We start from the raw sequence: 19152 nt of genomic DNA, 5'->3' as shown, positions 1-19152 counted from the left end.
TAACATTTTGCCAGCTACACCCCCTAAGAAGTAGCTCTCCTCCATCAAAGCCGGAAAAAGATTTTTCTGTTAGTCCCTATTGGTTTGATGTCAGTCCTCATCATCTAAGTCTCTGCTGGTGGGGAAATTACCCCAAGATGCTCTCTGAGATATTCAAATGTTTCCTTAGGCAAAGGCTTTGTAAAGATATCTGCAATTTTCTCTTTAGTATTCACATAGACCAATTTTACTTCATTTGCTTCAACATTCTCTTTCAGAAAATTATACTTAATAGAAACATGTTATGTCTTAGAGTGAAATACCAGATTCTTTGATATATCAATTGCTGCTGAATTATCACAATAAATGATTATTGGTTCTTTGCATTTTTCCTTTATATCCTTCAACATTTGCTTAATCCATAATACATGAGTAGAATTAGTTGTTGTTGCAACATATTCTGATTCTACTATTGATAATGATGTACAAGTCTACTTCTTGCTTATCCATAAAATCAATCTGCTACCAAGAAAGAATGCACCGCTAGTGGTACTCATTCTGTCATCTACATCACCTGCCCAATTTGCATCGGTGTATGCACATAAATCAAAAATTTTATCTTTAGGATACCATAAGCCAAGATTTGTTGTGCCTTGTAGGTACCGGAAAATCCTTTTAACTGTTGATTCATGATTTTCTTTAGGATTGCCTTGAAATATTGAAACAATACATACTACATTCATTATATCAGGTCTTGTTTGTGTCAAATATAGTAAACCTCCAATCATAGATTTATACCTTTTTGGATTAATAGGAGTTGAATCATCCTTCAATGTCAATTTATCAGTTGTAGCCATAGAAGTACTTACCGGTTTGGAATTTTCCATACCAAATTGCTTCAAAAGTTCCTTCAAGTAATTTATTTGACATATGAATATACCTTTATTTGTTTGTGAAATCTGCTAACCTAAAAAGAATTTAATCTTTCCAATCATAGACATTTCAAATTCTTTTTGCATCTGATTAGCAAAGTCCTTACATAATCCATCTTCACCTCCAAAAAAGATATCACCTACAAAGACTTCAATAACCAAAATATCATCATTGGTAACTTTGTAATATAAATTGCTATCAGCATTACCTTTTGTGTAACCAAGCTTCAAAATATATTTATCCAATCTAGCATACCAAGCTCTGAGAGCTTGCTTCAATCCATATAAAGCTTATCCTTATTATCTCTCAAAGAAAATCCATTAGGTTGTTCAATGTAAACTTCCTCCTCAAGACCTCCATTCAAAAATGCAGAATTTACATCCATTTGATAAACTTTATAGTTCTTATAAGCTACAAATGAAAGAAATAGTCTAACTGCCTCAATTCTGGCTACCGGTGCAAAGGTTTCATTATAATCAATTCCTTCTTTCTATGAATAACCTTTACAAACTAATCTTTCTTTGTTTCTGATAAATTCTCCATCTTCATTGAGTTCATTCCTAAATACCCATTTAGTTCCAATTACATTTTTGTCTTTAGGTCGGGGAACCAATGTCCAAGTATTGTTCTTTTCAATTTGTTCTAATTCATCTTCCATTTCTTTTATCCAATGTTCATCCTTACATTCTTCAATAACAAATGCTGGTTCATTTTGAGAAATTAAACATACCTCCTCATTTGCCAGTCTTCCTCTAGTCATAACACCTTGATTCTTGTTTCCAATTATCTGATTCTCTAAATGATTCAATCTTACATACCTAGGTTTGTTCTGATTAACATTCACAAGATGTTGTTCTTCAGTCATTGTTGAGTTTTCTAATGATGTCGGTGTGACTGGGTCTTAATTCTATACCAGTGAAATCTATGTCGGTTCATCTATAATCATTTCAACTGCCATTTCTATAGATCTTGAATCTTCTCTAAAGTGTTCATCTATCTTCACATTAGTACTCTCAATGATTTTCTGTAACCTTTTATTATAACATCTATATTCCTTGCTTTTAGATGAATAACCAAGAAATATTCCTTCATCACTTCTAGGATCAAATTTGCCAATATAATCATCTCTTCTAATATAACATTTGCTTCCAAATATTTTGAAATATTTAAGAGTAGGAATATTACCAAACCATAGTTCATAAGGGGTCTTACCAGTTTCACTTTTGATGTGAACTCTGTTGAAAGTATAAACCGTTGTATTCACTGCTTCTCTCCAGTACACATGAGGTAGATTTGCTTCCATTAACATTGTTCTTGCTGCATCCAGAATAGTTATGTTCTTCCTTTCCAGAACTCCATTCTGTTGGGGTGTCTAGGGTACTGATAGTTGTCTTTTGATTCCATTCACTTCTCATAATGCATTAAACTCTCTAGATGTAAATTCTCCTCCTTGATCTGATCTTAAACATTTGATTTTCTTGTTGGTTTCATTCTTTACCATTGCCTTGAATATATTGAATCTTTCAAAAGCTTTTGATTTCTCCTTGAGAAAAGTAACCCAACACATTCTAGAATAATCATCAATTATTAGCATAAAGTATCTATCTCCTTGTAGACTTCTTGTTCTTGTAGGACCACATGAATAAAGAAGGGTCTATGTTCCAAGCAATGTCCAAGAATGTAGTATTAGCTAGGTAATTCCCCTAAAGAACCTGGAACCCAAACAAGGAGGGAATATGAATGTGGGTAGTGTTCAAAATCCCCCGCCAACAATTCCAAATTTATTTACTTAAGCTACACAAGAAGAAGATATGTGAAGAGAACTCATTGTTCTTGCATAAAATACACATAAAACATCCTTAAAAGCCTCTCTTTCTCAAATTATCTTAGGTGACATACTTATTCTAAATGAAAAACAACATAAATAAGTCACATTTGGGCCAAAGGAAACTTGCTCCACACATGTTTCCACTAAGGAATCATATTTCTCTTTTGAATCTTCTTATCTAGCCCTTGATATCCTAAAGCAGGAAAATGATTTTCTTTCAGATTAGATCCTCAAGCAAGTATATCTCTCTCCTCCAATGAGTTATAAGCTCTACCTACCAAAATCTTTTTTAGCATCCTTTTTGGCCCAAAGCTGACTATTTTGTAGCCACTTATTGTCTTAGTTCCTACAACCATTATAGAGTGAATGTTGACTTTGTCAACAATAGTTCAAATGGATTAAACTAAGGGTAGCACTTCAACATGGATTCTTTTTATTATGAATTCAACTACTTGATTGTGCACTATCTAGAAGTTTGTTGAATCTAATGTAGTGGATAATTATGTATCTGAGAGGTTATTAGGAGTTATAGTACTAACAAGCCTCTTACTTAAATTATGTTCTTTTAATTTTTGTTAATAAATCTCTTTCTATATATTGGGATTGAGTTGTAATTAGTTAGAGACTTAGTCATAGGTAAAATAGTAGAAGACGATGCTCTAACCTAAAAAGGTTAACAAGATATTGTCCTCTTGTTATTAGTTATGTTTCTCAATATGAAACTTATGAACATTTGATATAATGCATTTATGAGTTGAAGTATAATCTTGTGAATCAATATTCAGGTACTTACCCAAGGGAGCCCACTCAAGGTATATTACCATTGTTGTTAATTTATTTTAGACTTGTCTATGTTTCTACCATTAGAGAAAGTCTTTGAATTAAGATAAAATAGTTGATCATTGTTTATTCTCATATATCAGTCATACTTGTGATTAGATGAGTAGAATGTGGCTGAAGTAGTAGATTTGGTACTTGTTTATTGTTACATTTAGTTTTTGTAGTATAATGTTTTAAAGCTTTCATTGCACATGTTCTTTCTTTGATATTTCCATTTTTTATAGTAATATTTGGTAGTTGTTTTCCTACACTTCACTATTATTTTTTCAATTAACACAGGACAACAACCATAGATAGGATTGTAATAGACATATTGTGATACACCATTTCAAGTTATACGACCCCTGGTTGATAATTCAATGTATTCTTTTAGGCCATGAAGGGTTATTCCATGTGGATGAACATCCCTAAGATGTGAATTAACATTCCAATCTTAATTAGAATTAAAAGACTATACAACTCCAATGTACCTAATGGAAATTATTACATAAATATCATAAATGAGGGTACATAGGTATGAAATGATGAAACCCATCTCATCAACAACACCAACTTCCATGTTGAAGTTCTTCCTCTATCCAGAAAAAGAAACCTCAAAATGAGCTCCAAGCTTCTTGATGACTTCGTTAAGATTCTTCTTATAAGAAACTGCAGTCTTCCTGGTGAGTATTATTTAAAACTTTTCATTTTCAATTAATTTAGTTATCTACTACAACCATTTTAATGTTAAAAAAATACCACAAATAATATATATTTCATAATAATTATTTCTTTAATTTAGAGTTTATTTATTATTATAAATTAAAAAAAATACCACAAATAAAGTTAGTGAGTTTATAGACACAATTTATTGGATATAAATGATGATGTTTGAAGAAATGATTTATTGATGAGAATAAGATTGAAAATACTAAACATTTGTACAAGCATTAATATAATTAATTAATAACATATTTCATTAAGTTCAATAAAATTTATACTTTTCCTCGTATAGTACACTTATTAAATAAAATTAGGTATAAGATCATTTAACTACCAACCACTATTTAAATATAATAATTTAATACCTAGTACTTTAATAGTTAAGTTTATTTACTAATTTCACCCACCCTAGCATCCATACAAGCATTAATTAATAACTGCTTTATTCCTTGAAATTAAACAAAATTCCTATTTTTACTAATATATGATTATTAAATAAAATTAGGTATATGACCATTTAAAAACTAAGCACTATTAAAGTAGATTAATTTAATATTTTTAAAATCATTTATTATTTAATAATTAAATTTAGTTATTGAATTCACTCATTCTAATGTAATTGTTTTAAAGCAATAAGATATTTTTATCAATAATTATTACTTAAATTTTTTTTGTTCATTAGACTTTACAATAAAAATGTTACTTTTGATTATTTAGAATTATTTATTGTTGATGAGAAAATCAAATTTTTTGGTTATGGATGATAATATTTTATTATCTAAAGTACTAGATATGTAAGGTTGGTGATTTTATAGGCAAGGTTTTCTGGTTATGAATGAAAATATTTAAGCATTTAATTTAATGGTAAGAATAATATTAAAGATACCAAACATTAATTAATCAACATTTGATTTTATTGGAATAAAATAATCATATACTTTTCCTAATAAAGTATGTTTCTTAAATATAATTTAGGTATAGAAAATTTATCTACCAACTATTGTTAAAGTAAAATAATGATTTTTAAAATATCAATTAATTTAACAATGAAATTTAGTTATACACTTCACCCACTCTAGTGTAAGAGTTTTTTAACAAAATAAAGGTATTTTTTATAAAAAATATTTTTGGAAAAGAGAGATAAAAAATTTAATAATCATCATAAATCAATGCAAATCAGTAAGAGCCTACAAGGTCAACAATAGGCCAAATAAAAAAATAAATCAACCAACCAATCGGAAATACTCACGACTCCAAAATAAGCTCTCATGTCCTCCATAACAAATGTCTCTAGTTCCTAATATTTTACTTCTCTATTTGCTCAAAAGCCCATCTTGCTAGGCAATCTGCAACCTTGTTCCATTAATGAGGAATATAAAAGTATGTCACATAATCCAAGGATATACAAAGTCTTCCATTTTGATTGACCACCAAGGCCAATTACCAACTAGATCCCTCCACCTGTCACTAATTTAACATATCAAGTACAATTGGATAATTATATTCACTAATGATCTTTTTCAATCTAGGAACACAATTCCTCTCCAAAATCATAAAGGATAGAAAGAATTTCCATGATATTCTTATTATTATAACCTTTATAAAGAGAAAAGAAGAAAATGACAACCCCAAAATTATCTCTATCTACTTCACCAATCCCAACATGACCATTATTATCTCTAGAAGAATCATCTGTATTTATCTTCAAAACATCATGAGGGGAAGGCGACTAGTAGTCATATGACCATTGAACCTTACTTTTGGCTTGTAGCCCAACTTTATAAGAGGGAGGCCTCATACCACATCTTGCCAACCCCATCAGTTTAATGATGATCAAATCATTTGAATCTATCTAAATAGATAAATAACATTTTTTTGATAATGTTTCCTATATAACATTAATAACTTTCATCCATATTTGATTGCTCACAATTTTCTTATCCTAAAAAGTCCTTTTGTTTCTTACCAACCAAGTTTTTAAAAGAATAAAGAAGGGTCTATGTTCCAAGCAATGTCTAGGAATGTAGTCTTAGCTAGGGAATTCCCCCAAAGAACCTAGAACCCAAACAAGGAGGGAACAAGAATGTGGGTAGTGTTCAGAAGCCCCCACCAACAATGCCAAATTTATTTATTGAAGCTACACAAGAAGAAGATATGTGAAGAGAATTCCTCATTGTTCTTGCATAAAACACACATAGAACGTCCTTAAAATCTCTCTTTCTCAAATTATCTTAGGTGAGGTACTTATTCTAAATGAACAACAACATAAAGAAGTCACATTTGGGCCAAAGGAAACTTGATCCACACATGTTTCTACTAAGGAACCCTAGTTCTCGTATGAATCTTCTTATCTAGCCCTTGATATCCTAAAGCTCTACCTACCAAAATCTTGCTCAATGCCTTTCATTTGTCTACAAACCCCCCTAGAGGCCCCTCATCAGGTTCTTTCCATCCAAGCACTTAAAATTGGACCAAAATCCAATGACTTTTGTAATATTCCACCTTACTCCTAATAGGGGTATAGAATGTCTTCTTTTATTATTATTTTTATTAGCTACAATTCAGGCTTTGCATAAAGTTTATAGTTAAATTTCCATAAATATTATTCATAATATGGTTGGTATTTGCATTGGGACCTAATCTTTTCACTTTTCATATGTGTTGATTATGACTCTAATATAGTATACAAATCTTTATAAATCTATGTATGATTTGATGAGAATGGTTTGTTGAGCTATGGTTTTCAATGTTGTGTGTGCTAACTTGTTTTGTAGCATCCTTTTTGGGCCAAAGCTAACTATTTTTGTAGCCACTCATTGTCTCAGTTCCTACAACCATTATAGAGTGAATGTTGATTTTGTCAGCAATATTTCAAATGGATTAAATTAAGGGTAGCACTTCAACATGGATTCTTTTTATTATGAATTCAACTGCTTGATTTTGCACTATCTAGAAGTTTGTTTAATCTAATGTAGTGGATAATTATGTATGTGAGAGGTTATTAGGAGTTATAGTACTAACAAGACTCTTTCTTAAATTATGTTCTTTTAAATTTTGTTAATAAATCTCTTTCTATATATTGGGATTGAGTTGTAATTAGTTAGATACTTAGTCATAGGCAAAATAGTAGAAGATGATGCTCTAACCTAAAAAGGTTAATAAGATATTTTCCTCATGTTATTATTTATGTTTCTCAATATGAAACTTATGAATATTTGATATAATGCATTTATGAGTTGAAGTATAATCTTGTGAATTAGTATCCAGGTACTTACCCAAGGGAGCCCACTTGAGGTATAGTACCATTGTTGTTAATTTATTTTAGATTTGTCTATGTTTCTACCATTAGAGAAAGTCTTTGAATTAAGATACAATAGTTGATCACTATTTATTCTCATGTATCAGTCATACTTGTGATTAGATTAGTAGAATATAGCTAAAGTAGTATATTTGGTCCTTGTTTATTGTTATATTTAGTTTTTGGATTATAATGTTTATTGTAATATTTGGTAGTTGTTTTCCAGCACTTTACTATTATTTTTGCAATTAACACAAGACAACAACCATAGATAGGATTGTAATACACATATTATGCTACACCATTTCAAGTTATATGACCCCTAGTTGATAATTCAATGTAGTCTTTTAGGCCATGAAGGGTTATTCCACATGGATGAACATCCTTGATTTATGAATTAACATTCCAATCTTAATTAGAATTAAAAGACTATACAACTCCAATGTACCTAATGGAAATTATTACATAAATATCATAGATGAGGGTACATAGGTATGAAATGAGGATACCCATCCCATCAATTAAGGAAAATTAAATCCTTTGAGCCTCTATTACAAATATAGAAAATGTCATGCTTGACTAATTTAGTGCCTCTTTTGAGAGTACTCCAAATCATAGATCCTTTGGCCCCAAGTCTATAACATGGAACACAAATACTTTTCACTCTACTCAAATACTTCAAAGTAAGGATCTTAGCCAAATATTGATACTGATGACAAAACCACCTCAAATAAATATTAGTTGTTGGGGCATGACTAATAAGCTTATTTTGTTGAAGGTCAAAACCCCATTCTTTCTTTAGTCTACAAATAGACTCCCACTTAGCCAGAATCCATTCATTCAAATTAAAGGTATTGGCCCATAAAAAAATATTAGGATAGAACATCAAAATATGAATAAACTTAGAAGGTGTAGCCTACACACAACCCCTATATATAGGGAGAGTATGGATCACTAACTTTAGATGAGTCAACCTCCTAACAATAAAAAAGTCACCTGCAAGTCTAATGAGTAACTTTTCTCCAAAATTTATCTAAAACATCCTACAAAAACTTGATATATCAAGATAATATAGCAATAGGGATACCAATATACATTGAAGGAAGAACACCAATCTATAATCTAAGAGTTTAGGCAATCCTTGTTTATATAGGTTTAGGAGTATTGAAAAATAATATGGGAGAATTGTCTCCATTAATACTTTTCCTAGAGGTTGTCAAGTAAGTATCCAATGCCTTTATTATATAGAATGCCTCATTAAATATAGATAATCCCATTAGTGTAGCATTATCTACAAACTATAAGTGAGAATGAGTAGGAACTCTTATCACCCCTAGTCCATCCCTGGATAAACCCTTTCCTTACACAGTGGTGTAGTCATGGTTGGGAGGGACCTCAATGAGATCTATCTGGATCATGTAGAAAAAGTAAACACAACAAAGGAAAGACAAGATGATGAAGGCAATGCAGAACTGAATGAATTAGATCATGAAAACTAATTACAAATAATCGGTAGTTACATCCAGACTACAAGATTCGGCTCTTTATCCTGCTATATGCATGCTCAATTATAGAATCAGTCAACTATGGACCTCTAAATCTTAAGATATATCTTCTATATTCTCCTTGATGATTTATAATTCTTAATTACATTGATTTATATGGTCAAGAGAGATATGCGTTGGCCCAAGAGGGATCAAATTCTAAAGAACAAGATCAAACATGCAAAACCACTAGGTCAGCCTCCACCAATGAAAATCCTCCAAAAAATCCAAAGGAAGAAGTGTGGATTAGAGGGAAGGTCAACCACATGCCAAGGAACATTGGAATTAAAAAACCAAATCTCTATAAGCTATGGAAAGGATCCACAAGATTCATCTATAGGTCCAAGAGGTTCTGGTGTTCTAAGCCAAAAAAATGTCTCAGAATCTGGAAGCGATAACTTACCAGAAAATGATCCAAACATCCCATGGCTCAAGAATAAGGAAGGTAATCATGATTACAAGTAAAATATCACTCCATAAGATCCGGTAAGAAAATGAAAGAAAATACATAAAAGAATGCTAAAACTACTAAACAAAAAACAAACTAAAAAGAAATGTTTTTGGTTGATGGAAGATTTCCAAGAACTGGGAATGCTCCTGCATCACACAGGACTTTTAGGATCTCCCCAAGCCTTCATCCATTAAACTAAATAAATAAGGGGAAAGAGTATCCCCTTGATGAAGACCTTAAGAAGCACTAAATAAATAAAAAAGGCTCACCATTAATATGAATAGAGATACAAGAGGGGGTGATATAAGACATAAACCACTTGATCCAATCACTTCTAAAACCAAAAGCTTAAAACCTTATGCAAAAAGGACCAGTTCACATTATCATAAACCCTAGCCATGTCAAGCTTTGTAAACAAAGCCTTATCTTTAGAATATTACATGGAATAAATAGCCTCATTTGTGACCACAAACCCATCCAAAAAAATTCTAATAGCAAAAACAATCCCTTTCTCCTATGAAATTAAAGATCCAGTCCATGATTTGAATCTATCAACAATGAGCTTAGTAATAATTTGGTAAACCACATTGCAAAGAGATATTGGTTTGAAGAAGTCAAAATAATAAACTCCTTCATGTTTAGGGATAAGAGAAGTGAACATAGCATTCATGGATTTGAACATTTGTTTATTCCTTTGGCATTCCTGAACCACCTTTAGATGGTCTAGTTTGAGAATATCCCAAAAAATTTGGTAAAAATTTATAGGAAAACTATTAGGAAAAGGGGCCCTCCCTTTCTTCATCTAGACCAGTATCCCCTCCAATTCCTCTAGAGTGATGGGCTTGATAAAATTCCTCTCATTCCAAAGGAATATCTTCAATAAATAATCAAAGTAGTAGTTAATGATCTCTCTCAAAATCATCCTAAAACAAACAAAGTTGATTCCCTTTAGATGATCTCATAGAGGAGATGATATTCTTATGCCTCCTATCATTAAAAGAGTTATGGAAAATGGTCTAATGTCTCTATTACCTTCTTGTAACCAATCAATATGAGCCTTCTACTTCTAGAACATTTTCTCTTGCATCTCTCATTACTCTAGTCCTTTCATAGTTGTAGCTTCTAGTTAGAAATATTCATCTATTAAACTTTGATCTTTGATATGAAAAGTGTGTTGAACATATTAGGATACTGAGAATGGGGTGAATCAACATACTAATACCTATACATTCATTAACCATTTAAATATTAAATCAAAACTGCAGAAGGAAAGAATAGAAAAAAAGAATTCACCACAAAAGGAATATTCATATTTTTACGTGGAAAGACCAAGGAGGGGAAACACATGGTGAGAGTTCAATCACATTATATGAAATAGAAATTACAATGTTTATTTTAGGAACAATGCCAAGGAAGCTTGCTACTCTCAAAATGACTTTCAAGTTGAGGTTCACTACCCCATGCAAAGATACAAAAGACTTGTTGAGAAGAAACACTATCCCATAGAAAAATACATGAATATTATAATGAGATATGAAAAATGCACTTCTATAGTATAAGAAATTGACACATGTTTAAGTTGCAATCCTTTTTGTATCAGAATTACTTTATCATCCCAATTTCACATACTTCATACTTGATTAAATCATCACACTAGATTATTTTCACACATCACCATCACACACAAATGATTTATCCTTAATTATATACCCTTCACAACACACCAAAACACTAATTAGGTCAGCATCCAAAGGACCTATCAAATTAAATGTGTGACCCAATATAGGTTGACTATAAACATGTATATATCACATAGCAAGATTAGATTGTGAATCAACCCAAGGCATAGTTAAACCTTAAACACATATTATAGAAATAATATTAGTTTAAGATCAACTGAAATTGAAGGAACTCAAGGGTGAACCCACAATAATGGGTTACACTTTTTTTCCAACTTTGACACTACAATATTCATTTTCAAAAAAAAAAACTTGAGATTCAGACATCTATTACCTGCTAAACCGTAAGGAATTTGTAGATGATGTGAACTAGTGATTTGTGTCATTTCATATGTATATTCTAAAAATATTTTTTTGATAATTTTTGGAATCAATTTGCTTCCATTTTTCTATCTCCCCCGAAAACTAGTTTTCTTCAAAAAATAACATTTTTAAAGAGTGATACTCACTCTATATAGCATAATTTTTTTTTTTTATAATAGATAGGAACATGATTCTTTAAGATTTAGTTTTGTAACATCCATATCTAGTGTTTACAATTGAATTTGTAACATTATCTTAAATATTTCATATTTTATTAAGATTTGAAGTCGAGTTAACTATAATTTTGCCATATGTCCATTTGATATTACATAACTTGTTGTATATGTAACAAAAATCATTTTTTTGTTGTTGGAAAGAGGAATTCAATACCTAGTGTGTAGATATTTTTCAGAATTTTTTTCCACTTGTTTACTAGGTTTCCATAAGCGTTGAACTTGAAAGTTGATGTTTCATGTGAAACCTATGTTAAATTAACCTAAAAAAAATCTTAATAAACTCAATATATATTAAAATAATAATAATTGGAAAGATCACTTCAAGTACTACTATCATGCATTTGGGTTTGTCAAAATTCATCCATTTGAGCCCCCAATTTGAGCTTTGAAGGCCAAAACTTTTGTAGAAACTAGGAGATTTTTGAGGGGAGATCTCTAGAAAGTGGGTTCAATAGAACATATGTTCTATCGAGATGGGTTCTATCGAAGCCCATGGGGTTCAATTGAACCTATTTTCTATTAAACCCCTTTGAGAAAAAAAATTTCAATGACTACGTTCCTTTCAAAAAACCATTAAAAAAGGAGGTTCGATCAAACCTAGGTTCAATCAAACAACATTTTTTAATAATTTTATATTCAATCAATCTTATTTTAAACAATACGTTCGATCGAACATGGAATTTGGTCGAAAGTGTTAAAAATTATGTTTTGGACAAACGAGTGCAATTTCTTCATCCAAAAATGTGTAACCCACTATTGTGGGTTCACCCTCAACCTATCAACCCAAATATGAAAACCACTATCAAAACTATTATCTATTATCCCTTCATGCCACCAAGGATATAGACTAATACATTTCAACATGATGGATATTGCACTGCAAAGCACCTATATTCGTAAAACATATTATGGAATCCCTATACCATCCTAAACAAATTCCCAAATCCACACAAGGAGAACTATCCATCCGAAAGAATGTAGAGCATTCATGTATATATATACATACATATATATACATATATATATATACATACATATATATACATATACACACACACACACACATATATATATATATACATATACATACATATATATATATATATATAAATCAAACAACAAAATGGGGGCTCGGGAGCGACGTGTGGGCTGCAACCCACTTAGGTGGGTCGCGACCCACCTGCATGGGCCATGACCCACCACAACTAACTTTCCACCATTCGCATTCACAAAAGAAAATTTTGCCACTTTCCATGTTCGGCCCTACATAAAACATGGGGCCTAGACAAAAATTAGAACCCCTACAAACAAAAATAAAAGCTCTAACTTATGTTAGGGAAATAAAAGGGGCTCATTTCAAAATAAAGTAAAGCCCTAATAAAAATATTAAAAATTAGGGTATTAGGGTTGAATTTAATAAGTGGCATTTTTAGTAATATTTCTATGTGTATTTATTTACATAATAATTTTAAATATAGTAAAATGACCATGTTGGTATATAGATACTAATTATATTAAATTAATATTAAATATAAAGAATTTATATTAATATATGAAGTTGGAAATTCGCAATTAAATAATACATTTAACAATAAAGTTAAAATGGTATAATTTGAGTTAGTTTATTTAACTCTAAACAAAAAATGTGCTGGCATTTTGGCACTAAGTTGTCATTGATGTCAACTGGCATGATGGAGATCCACATAAGGGTGAGCATAAAGAATGAAGGTCTACCGCCAAAGTACAAACCGGTCTGAAAGATGGTTGCTTGTTTATGATGAAGAGGCAGAATGTTAAAAGTTGTCTCACACCACCGGAGGTGAAGATGTGCAACCGGTATAGGATGCTATATCGGTTAACAAAAGAAGAATACTCTATTGCCAAAGGGTTTTATCGGCATGTGTGTGCTGGACCAACTGCTTGTTGGTAGGGTATGTCTTGATTGGTGTGATGCCATATGGAGCTAAGGTGGCTAGTGTGTTGTGGTTGAGGAAGCCTCATCGACAAGGTTGATGAAACAGATAATCGCCATTAATGAAGGAGCCACAAATCATGGGATTGCATCAAACTGATTGCGGCTAAAGGAAGAAGGAATGATAGAGGAAGATCAGGGAGCAGTTGGCACTAGGATCAAAGCAAGAAGATCGGATTGAAAGATTACCTCGAGAAGGAAACAACAGAGGTATTAATAGCAGTTTGACAGATGTAGGTTGATATAATCGATCATGTTTTCCTTATCTGGGAAACGTGTTTTAGAAGGTGCGAAAATGGCAGAGATGAATAGATCGACATCAAGAAAGATCAGATTGTGCAAGATCTGACTGGATTTGGTTTGCCTTGTAGATGGTGAGGAAACCCTAACCGTCAAAATTTTGAATTGCATTTTGGGGGGAAATCACTTAATAGGACATGTGAGCTTTGGATAGAAATTTTGTTGATGCTGTGAAGATTGAATGGAGAAGAGAGGGGAGAGTGAGTGAGAAGAAAAACTTATGATGGCAATCTAAGCAAGTTGTAGTAAGAGAAAGCAAGAAAACCGGCGAGAGGATAATATTGACAGTATCATAGTCAGACAACTAAATCTAACTGGCAAGGTGAGGTAGAGTAGGCAGCATCCTAGTGTGATACAGTGGGTTGAGAGATTGTGTGTGAAAGGGAGAGAAAGATAGCAGAGAGTTATTTGATTCAAGAGTTGCAGAATCCATTTGCAACAAGAAGCCTTAATTCTATTCGAATAACATTTCAATATAAATCGCCTAGTTGAAGCTAGGTGCAGGGGTTGGTTCTCTTTGGGTTGGTGCCCTAAAAGAGTAGGGGTTGATGCTCCTTGGGTTGGTGCCCTAAATCTTTGTAAGTTGGTAGTTTACCTATGAGGCTGGATTGGAGCAATAGTCTCCAGCAGCTCTTCTCACTGAGGTTTTATCCATATTGGGTTTTCCTCGTAAATCTAGTGTTGTGAATCTCTTGAGTGTGTATGATCTCTTTGTATTTCTCTCTTGCATTAATGGTATGACTGTTTAGTGGTTAAGTAAATAGTTGATTGTCTGAAATTGGATTGGTAAAGATTCAAAGTTTGGAATCACTGATTCACCCCTCTCTCAATGGTACTTTGTGTTCAACAATTGGTATCTGAGCCAAGTTCCCAGTTATCTTTAAACCTTGGGTAGATTTTGGACCTTGAGAAATATGGCAAGAAGTGAGTCTGCTTCCTCAAAAGCCCCCATGTTTGATGGATCCAACTATGCCTTCTGGAGCAGAAGAATGGAGACCTATATTTCATCTCTTGGTTTTGATGTGTTGATGTTGGTCATGAATGGGAATGCCATTCCCAATACTCCTCCCACTGATCTAGATGCAAAAAGGGAGTATGAGAATAATGCAAAGGCAAAACATGCCATCTTGAGTGGACTATTCGATAATGAATTTTTCAAAGTCATGCACTGTGTTTCAGAAAAGGAGACATGGGAAAAATTTCAGAGGGAGAAGCGAACTTGAAAGCATCCAAATGGAAGATGATGAAAAGATTGTAGACTACCTTCACAGATTTGATGAAACTGTGAATACTATTAGAGGACTTGGAGAAGAGATCACAGATGAGATTCTTTTCAAAAAGATACTTAGATCTCTCACTCCCAAATATGATACTAAGGTGTCAGCCATAGATGAAGCTAAGGATCTGAAGACTTTTACAATGGGTGAACTACTTGGCTCCCTGATAGCCTATGAGATGAGAACGATCAATGAGACTTCCACAAGGAAAGAGACAACATTCAACATCACCCAAAAGGGAAAAGAAGCTATTACTCATAAAGAATCTAGTGAAGACTATGATGCTGAAGTAGAAAACTTTGTCAAGAAGCTCGAAAGAGGATCCGGCCGGTACAAGGGAAAGCTACCACTTAAATGCTTCAACTATGGGAAAGTAGGACACTTCGCTACAAGTTGTCCTCACAAAGAAATTGTTGGAGATGAGTCAAGAGAGTTCAAAAGATTTGCTGATAAAGACAAAGATAGGAATGACTACTGACAGGGAAGAAGAGGCTACTAGAACCAAAATAGCCAATATACCTTTGAGGATGACACAACATATGATGAAGATCCATCAGAAGATGATGACCATGAGAATGACATAAAAGTAAATCTCTTCATGGAACTCGACAAACCTGCTAATGAAGATGAGGAAGAAGAGGATATTGAAGCTGAAGTGGATTTGGAAAGTGAATGTATTAGTGCACTTGAAGAATTGAGTAAAACAAGAAGGGAACTCAAGAGGGTTAAGCTTGTTGCAATAGATAAACAAGATCTCTTGAAGCAGTCTCTGGAAGAATCTGTTCAATTCATATCTGAAATAGAACTACAGCTGGAAGAATCTAAGAGAATCAGTGAAGCTACAACGCTTGATCTGATAAAGAAAGAAAAGGAGCATCAAGAGCTAGAAGAAGAAATAATAAAGCTCAGAAAGGAGCTTGAAGAAAGCAAGGAGGAAATAAAAAAAAGAAGTAAGTATGAAGGCAACACAGAGGCTTTGGATAAGATGTTGAGCAAACAAAAGCAATCCAAAGACACTGGAGGTTTAGGATTTGAAGTTGGTCAAGGTTTAACCCACAAAGGTAAATCTAACAAAGAGATAATGTTCAGCTCTTTAATTGAAGGTGAAGAAAAGAATACATTCATAGTAGGTAAGGATACTGACAAAAAGACATGCAAATGTTGTTGGAAATCAACATCCAAACTGGTATGAAGAAATGAACCCGAGGTCATAATTCATGCATAAATAAGCAAAGACAAGGAGGAATGCCAGGATTGACTGAGAAGGATTCACAAGATTCAACAAAATGAATGGAAGACACTCAATGAGGCAGTTCCATTCAGGACCAAGACAACCCAACTGGTATGTATCAAACTTTCATGGTTATTGTTACTGATGTAATAAGTTTGGGCACAAAATAGATGACTGTAGGTTAAACAATAAGTCTTCTATCAATTATGAAAGTAGAAATTCATTTAATGTAATAGATAAACAAGGAAGATATTACAGAAAGATAAAGAAATATAGTAAAATGACCATGTTGGTATATAGATACTAATTATATTAAATTAATATTAAATATAAAGAATTTATATTAATATTAATATGATGAAGTTGGAAATTCGTAGTTAAATAATACATTTAACAATAAAGTTAAAATGGTATAATTTGAGTTAGTTTATTTAACTCTAAACAAAAAATGTGTTGGCATTTTGGCACTAAGTTGTCATTGATGTCAACTGGCATGATGGAGATCCACATAAGGGTGAGCCTAAAGAATGAAAGTCTACCGCCAAAGTACAAACCGGTCTAAAAGATGGTTGCTTGTTTATGATGAAGAGGCAGAATGTTAAAAGTTGTTTCACACCACCGGAGGTGAAGATGTGCAACTGGTACGGGATGCTATACCAGTTAACAAAAGAAGAACACTCTACTGGCAAAGGGTTTTATCGACATGTATGTGTCAGACCAACTGTTTGTTGGTAGGGTATGTCTTGATTGGTGTGATGCCATATGGACCTGAGGTGGCTAGTGTGTTATGGTTGAGGAAGCCTCATCGACAAAGTTGATGAAACAGATAATCGCCATTAATGAAGGAGCCACAAATCATAGGATTGCATCAGACTAATTGTGGCTGGAGGAAGAAGGAATGACAGAGGAAGATTAGGGAGCAGTTGGCACTAGGATCGAAGCAAGAAGATCGGATTGAAAGAATACCTTGAGAAGGAAACAACACATGTATTAATAGCGGTTTGAAAGATGTAGGTTGATATAATGGATCATGTTTTCCTTATCTGAAAAACATGTTTTAGAAGGTGCGGAAATGGCAGAGATAAATAGATGGACATCAAGAAAGATCAGATCATGCAAGATCTAATTGGATTTTGTTTGCCTTGTAGATGGTGAGGAAACCCTAACAGTCAAAATTTTGAATTGCATTTTGGTGGGAAATCACCTGATAGGACATGTGAGCTTTGGATAGAAATGTTGTTGATGCTATGAAAATTGAATGGAGAAGAGAGGGGAGAGTGAGTGAGAAGAAAAACTTATGAAGGCAATCTGAGCAAGTTGTAGTAAGAGAAAGCAAGAAAACCGGTCAGAAGATTCTACTGATAGTATCATAGTCAGACAGCTGAATCTAACCAGCAAGGTGAGGTAGAGAAGGTAGCATCCTAGTGTGATATAGTGGGTTGAGAGATTGTGTGTGGAAGGGACAGAAAGATAGCAGAGAATTATTTGATTCAAGAGTTACAGAATTCATTTGCAACAAGAAGCCTTAATTCTATTCGAATAGTATTTCAATATAAATCGCCTAGTTGAAGCTAGGTGCAGGGGTTGGTGCTCTTTGGGTTGGTGCCCTAAAAGAGTAGGGGTTGATGCTCCTTGGGTTGGTGCCCTAAATCTTTTTAAGTTGGTAGTTTACCTATGAGGCTCGATTGGAGCAATAGTCTCCAACAGCTCTTCTCACCGAGGTTTTTTCCATATTGGGTTTTCCTCGTAAATCTAGTGTTGTGAATCTCTTGAGTGTGTATGATCTCTTTGTATTTCTCTCTTGCATTAATGATATGACTTTTTAGTGGTTAAGTAAATAGTTGATTGTCTAAAATTGGATTGGTAAAGATTCAAAGTTGGGAATCACTGATTCACCCCCCTCTCAATGATACTTTGTGTTCAACAATTGGTATCTGAGCAAAGTTCCCAATTATCTTTAAACCTTGGGTAGATTCTAGACCTTGAGAAATATGACAAGAAGTGAGTCTGCTTCCTCAAAAGCCCCCATGTTTGATGGATCCAACTATGCCTTCTGGAGAAGAAGAATGGAGACCTATATTTTATCTCTTGGTTTTGATGTGTGGATGTTGGTCAAGAATGGGAATGCCATTCCCAATACTCCTCCCACTGATCTAGATGCAAAAAGGGAGTATGAGAATAATGCAAAGGCAAAACATGCCATCTTGAGTGGACTATTCGATAATGAATTTGTCAAATTCATGCATTGTGTTTCAAAAAAGGAGACATGGGAAAAATTTTAGAGGGAGAAGTGAACTTGAAAGCATCCAAATGAAAGATGATGAAAAGATTGTAGACTATCTTCACAGATTTGATGAAATTGTGAATACTATTAGAGGACTTGGAGAAGAGATCGGAGATGAGATTATTGTCAAAAAGATACTTAGATCTCTCACTCCCAAATATGATACTAAGGTGTTAGCCATAGACAAAGCTAAGGATCTGAAGACTTTTACAATGGATGAACTACTTGGCTCCCT

Source organism: Cryptomeria japonica, chromosome 7 (assembly GCF_030272615.1).
Source record: "Cryptomeria japonica chromosome 7, Sugi_1.0, whole genome shotgun sequence".
NCBI classification, from domain to species: Eukaryota; Viridiplantae; Streptophyta; class Pinopsida; order Cupressales; family Cupressaceae; genus Cryptomeria; species Cryptomeria japonica.
This window is presented reverse-complemented; position numbering follows the sequence as displayed.